The following is a 6,766-nucleotide window of genomic DNA, read 5'->3' as shown; positions in this document are numbered from 1 at the left end:
AGGGGCAATGTTGTTGCGGTTTTAGTGAGAAACACCCTCCATAAGTTCATGCATATAATGGTTGGTCCCCAGTGAGTGGTGCTGAATAGGCAGGCTATAGAACCTTTAGGGGGTGCAGCCTTGCTAGAAGAAGTATATTAGTTCAGATGGGCTTTGAGGGTTGCTAGCCCTGTTCCACCTCCTACTTGCTTTTTGTGTGTGAATGAAATGTGCTCAGACAGCTTCCAGCTCCTGCTGCCTATTGCTCTAGCTCTCTGGAACTATAAGCCAAAAGAATAAGCTATCTTCCTTAAGCTGCGTCCGGTTAGGGTCTTTTAATACAGCAACAGAAAATTGCCTGGTGCAGGGGCTTTGCTGTGTAGTTGTTGTTGTTGCTGTCGTTGTTAGCAGTCTCACTCTAGCCCAGGCTGACTTAGAACTCATGATGATCCTTCTATCTCAGACATTCAGTGCTGGCAGTGCAGTTATGAGCCATTACACAATTCTGGTATCAAACAATTTTTGATAAGAATAACAAAATCACTCAGTGATGAAAGGGCAGCCTTTTCAACAAACAAAGCAAAATTAGACCCTTATCTTAAACCACATGCAAGTATTAACACAAAGCAGATCAAAGGTCTAACACAGACTGGAGAGAAGGCTCAGTGGCTAAGAGCGCTTTCTGCTTTTAGGACCTGAGTTCTGCTCCTAGCAACAACACCGGGTAGCTCATGATGGCCTGTAACTTCAGGTACAGGGAATCTGGTGATGACCTCTTCTGGCTTCCATGGACACCCACATTCACACGGCCCACACAGAAGCAGACAGACAAACACACATACAAATCTACACATGGAAAAAATTTAAAACTAGATATTTCTAAGGTGAAAATTGTCCTGGGGAGATGGGTCAGTAGGTAAGGCTCTTGCTGCCCAATCTCATGACCTGAGTGAAATCCCTAGAACTCCCATGGTGGGAGGACAAAACCGACTCCCAGAAATTGTCCTGTGAACGCCACTTGTATACTAAAATAATAAATAAATACTTAATTTAAAATTAATGATAATCTTCACTTTATATATATATTTTGTCACACAAACCTGGGAACAAGGAATACAAATCCTAAAGCATCCTTTGTAGGGCTGGAGAGATGGCTCAGTGGTTAAGAGCACCGACTGCTCTTCTGAAGGTTGTGAGTTCAAATCCCAGTAACCACATGATGGCTCACAACCATCCGTAATGAGATCTGATGCCCTCTTTTGGGGTGTCTTAAGACAGCTACAGTGTACTTACAAAAATCTTAAAAAAAAAAAAGCATCCTTTGTAGGGTACTTACTCAGCTTCTTTAGAGACCACGGGGACAGACAGTCTGTGGCACTAGACTGATATCAGTCTGGGGACTTTCACTTCCACGCTGGACCACAGCCACCTCCTATGTCTGTCGCTCATATGCTCTCCCATCCTTCATATCCAGCCATGTCCCCTCCCACTTCTCCTAGAATGGGCCCTCCTGCTCTCTGTGCTCCTGCTCAGTACATTGGGGTGTCCATTCCCCAAGAATCTTGTCCTTCTGTTCTGTACTTTCTCCTTCAGAGTCCTGAAGCCTATGCTGTAATGAAAGCAGAAGTCTACCAGAAGTCTACAGGGTCTTGGACTGACAATTTTAAAATTTTGGTTTCTTTTTTAAAAACACAGAAACATTGTAAGAATGTGTTTTCATTTTAATCTCAGGTATGGGATACAGGGCTGCTTCAGACTGCCCACAGCAGCTGACTATGATTTGCCTCGTGCTCTAGCAGGGGCGTGATTTTGCCAGTGGCAGGTAGTTCCTGTGATTGTGTAACATTTGGAATCCTGGGAATTTTTCAGAAGGTATATTAATGCTAGGACCTCTGAGAGGCGTTGTTGGTTGCTAGTTGGTTGCTGTTGATGATTGTTAGTCATGGTTTGTTTAGTAGTTATGCACAAAGACAAAAGAAGAAGAAAGAGAAGGAGAAGGAGAAGAAATTACATAATCTGACGGTAAAGATCAAACTCATCCCAAGGAACTCAATGCCTCTAATCAGCAGGAAGTCGTCTAACAATGAAGTCCCCACTTTCCTGTCTATCTATTTTTCTTTGCTATCTAGCTTTAGGGGTGTTGAAAGGGTGGGAAAAGTGAAGAGAAGGGTAGAAGAAAGAAGAACCCACCAAGAAGCAAATGTTGGCCACTATGCATCCCTCCTGGTGTTTACAGTTAGTGCTGGCTAAGCACAATAGCAGGCATGAAGTAAGAGCATGTGCAATTATTCCTACTGTAGCCCCTGTGGAGCTTCAAGGCGATTGGATAGGACAGATGTAATGACTACCGTCATGTGGTTTACTGAAGAGCAATGATTGGTGACTTTAGAACTCTTTTTTTTTTTTTAAGATTTATTTATTATATCTAAGTATACTGTAGCTGTCTTCAGATGCATCAGAAGAGGGCGCCAAATCTCATTACGGGTGGTTGTGAGCCACCATGTGGTTGCTGGGATTTGAACTCAGGACCTTCAGAAGAGCAGTCAGTTCTCTTACCCACTGAGCCATCTCGCCAGCCCAACTTTAGAACTCTTTGTCTTGAGCAGATGACACTAGTTATAACTCTACCTCGGATAATGTTCTCTCCTTTATACTTTATATACATAAACTTTTTCCATGTATATGTATATGTGTGCCAGGTGCTCACAGAGGTCAGAAGAAGGCATAGGATCCCCTGGAACTGGAGTTAGGGATGGTTGTGAGCCATCATGTGGGTGCTGGGAACCCAGCCTATGTCCTCTGCAAGAGCAAGCACATGGAACTGCTGAGCCAGCCCCGCAGCCCCACATACTTTATATACTTTGTGTTCGGCTAACATTAGTGACCTTCAGCAGCCTTTCCTGCAGCGTGTCCGTTCCCTCACACAGACACGCTGGGGATGGGGTACCACGTGTGCACTAACTTCCTCTTCTGGCCATTCCGTGGTTCCAGGGAGGCTCTGGCTCTCAGGGCTGCACAGCACGCCCCTTACCTTCAGAGTCATCTCCCAGCTCCTTCCTGTAGATTCTATTACTCCTTTCTGCCTTCCTAGGTACTGAAGTTTGAACCTGGGGTCTTATGGATGCCAGGCAAGCACTCTAACATAGCTCTCTTATCATCATTGTGCTGAGGAGAAAGGCAGAGCAGGTTAGGGTGTCCAGAATTATGGAGATTCAAATTATTCTGTAACCCCCTATTTTTTACTAAGATGACTGTTAGAACTAAAGAGCCACTATGTATGCCAGGCTGGCCTTGAACTCACAAGGATCTGCCTGCCTCTGCCCTGGAAGGTCTACTTCTAAAGGTCTGAGATGTCTGACAGAAAACTCTCCAGCACAATGGAGGATGCACAGTGGGTGTCCTGTAGTCACTGTGCTTACTGTGATTACATTCCTTCCTATGAGACCTGGGATCTACCCTCACCCTTTGAGCTACAGCCACACTCTTCCCTACCATAAAACATTCTTGTCAGCCGGGCGTGGTGGCGCACACCTTTAATCCCAGCACTCAGGAGGCAGAGGCAGGTGGATTTCTGAGTTCGAGGCCAGCCTGGTCTACAAAGTGAGTTCCAGGACAGCCAGGGCTATACAGAGAAACCCTGTCTCGAAAAACAAAAACAAACAACAACAACAACAACAACAAAAATTCTTGTCTATCTCAGGCCCTGCTGAGCTACCTCATGGAGCAACAGAGAATATAAGAAACACCAGAAGGGCTGGGTATGCAACTGGGTATACATTTGGTAGACTGCTTGTCTAGGGTGTGCAAGGCCCTGGGTTCCACTCCCCAGCTCCACACAACCTGGTCATGGTGGCACCGCCTGTACTCCCAGCACAAAGCAGGTGGAGACCTGAGGATCAAGGTTAAGGCCATTCTTTGCTATGTTGAGAGTTTGAGGCCTGCCTGGGGTACATAAGGTAGGGTCTCAAAGAAAAGAAGGGGGCTGGAGAGACGACTCAGCAGTTAAAAGCATCAGTTCCAGAAGACCAGGGTTCAACTCCTAGCAATCACATGGCAGGCTACAACCACCTGTAACTCCAGTTCCAGGGGACCCAAGGCCTTGTTCTACCATCTGCAGGCATCTCATGGATACAATGCACAGACATACATTCAGCAAGACACTCATACACATACACAATATTGGTTTTTTGTTTTTCGGTTTTTTGTTTGCTTGTTTCGGTGTTTTGTTTTGTTTTGTTTTGAAACAAGGTTTCTCTGTGTAGCCCTGGCTATCCTGAAGACCTGGTCCTGTAGAGCAGGCTACATTTGAAATCACAGAGATCCATCTGTCTGAATCCACAGAGATCCTGCCTCTCCAGTGTTGGAATTAAAGGCGAGAGTCACCAAACCCAGCCACAATATTTTTAAATCTCAAACAAAACAAAAACAGAAAACAAAACTCACAGAGATCTGCCTGTCTCTGCCTCCACTGTTCTGGGGTTAAAGGTGTGTGCCACCACTGCCCAGCTCACCATGACTGGTTATATTTGATGTTAGGAATCAAAACACAGAACTTTATTTTATTTTAAAATTTTTTTATGTGTATGGGTATTTTGCTCACATATATGTTTGTGTACCACATTTATGCCTTGTGCCCACAGAGGCCAGAAGAGAGCACCATATACCCTGAAACTAGAGTTATAGATGTTTGTGAGCTGCCATGTAGGTGTTTGGAATTGACCCCAAAACCTAGGACTTTATGCAGGCTAAATGAGTCCTCTACCAGTAAAGCTACATCTCCAGCCCCCTATATTGTCTTGATGGTAACTATTAACCTCAGAGAAGACTCAAAAGAATATGAAGGTCTGGAGAGATGGCTCAGCTTTTAAGAGTACTTCCTGTGTAATTATGAAAACCAGAGTTTGATCCCAGCATCTGTGTAGCTAGCTTGCATGCCTGCAATCTCAGCAACAAGGGACTAGAAACAAAAGGATCACCAGGGCTTGCTAGCTTCTAGTATATCTGGAAAAATCCAAATCCTTGTCTAGAGAGAGACTCTGCCTCAAAATAATAAATGGAGAATTACAGATGAAGACATTAAACACAGCCTTCTATGGGTGGGCATACTCTCTCTCTCTCTCTCTCTCTCTCTCTCTCTCTCTCTCTCTCTCTCTCTCTCTCTCTCTCTCTCTCTCTCTCTCTCTCTCTCTCTCTCACACACACACACACACACACACACACACACACACAAACACACACACACTGTCTTAGCTACTGTTCTATTACTGTGAAGAGGCACCATGATCAAGGAAACCTAAAAGAAAGCATTTAATTGAGAGCTTGCTTACAGCTTCAGCGAGTTAGTCCATTATCATGGCAGAGACTGTGGCAGCATGCAGACAGGCTTGGTGCTGAAAAAGTTGCTGAGAGCTACATCCTGCTCTACAGGCAGCAGGCAGAGAGAGACACTGGGATGGAAATGGAGTTTTGAAACCTCAAGGTCCACCCCCAATGACACACCCCCTTCAACAAGGCCACACCTCCTAATCCTTCTAATCCTTCTCAAACAGTTCCACTCCATGGTAACTAAGAATTTAAATAGATGAGCCTATAGGGGACATTCTCATGCAGACCACCCTGTATACCATACATACATACATACACACACACACACACACACACACACACACACACACAGATCTTTTAAAAAAGAAAAATAAGAGAGTCTGAGGTAAGAGTGATTCCTGCACAGGCATGTGGACCTCCATGCTGAGCTTAGATCCCCAGAATCCATACAGAAAGCTGAGCTTGGCACCCTAGGTAGAGAGGAGGTAGAGAGGAAAGGCAGAGACAGGATGGATGGTCTCTGGGTGTTTGAAGCCAGCCTGTGCTACATGAGATTCAAACAAAACAAAAGGAAGGAAAGCTCTCTGAGAAAAACCTCCTGCTATAATTGGAGAGCTGTTGCATACTGCCTTGTCTGCCCAGTGCTGAGGAAACCATGGGATGAGAGATGGGCAGGGGCCAAGGGCCTGAATGGCAAGCATACCTCTTGCATGACCACTCTTAAGCGAGCCAACTCCTGGTGCCTAACATACTCAGACCCGGACAGCCTGTGCCAGGGTGTGTGGGTTGGAGGAGTCAGCAAAGAGGCTTCCTGCTCCAGGCACTTCAGGTCTGTACAGGTCCTCCATCCCACCTCTGGAGACTGCTCCCACATCAGAAGCCTCTCCTGGGTCCCCACCATAGGCTCAATAGGTGAGGCGCTTCCTCTGATTCTTCCAGAGGTGGGAGGCAGGAAGCAGAGGCTGTGATCCTCGTGCCAGACACAAGCCCTGGGAAATTACTTGCCCCAGGGCAAGCTTTCAGAAATCCTGGCAAGGACCCCAAGCCCTAGGGACAGTAAGAATGGCTAGTCAGCAGGGTCTCTCATGTCAGGGGTGGGGTTGGGGACTTCTAAACTTGGGTTAGAAACTAGAGGTCAACCCATGGGCTGAGCCACCCTTGACAAGGAACTTGCACCTCCTCTGACCAATTGAAACTCTTAAAGCTCTCAGCCTTACCAAATTGACCTTATTTTTCATTTTTCTTTTTCTTTTTTTAAATTTATTTATTTATCATATGTAAGTACACTGTAGCTGTCTTCAGACACACTAGAAGAGGGCATCAGATCTCCTATGGATGGTTGTGAGCCACCATGTGGTTGGTGGGATTTGAACTCAGGATCTTTGAAAGAACAGTCAGTGCTCTTACCCGCTAAGCCGTCTCACCAGCCCCATTTTTCTTTTTCTTGTTTTCCATTTTTGAC

Source organism: Mus caroli, chromosome 11, assembly GCF_900094665.2.
Source record: "Mus caroli chromosome 11, CAROLI_EIJ_v1.1, whole genome shotgun sequence".
NCBI classification, from domain to species: Eukaryota; Metazoa; Chordata; class Mammalia; order Rodentia; family Muridae; genus Mus; species Mus caroli.
This window is presented reverse-complemented; position numbering follows the sequence as displayed.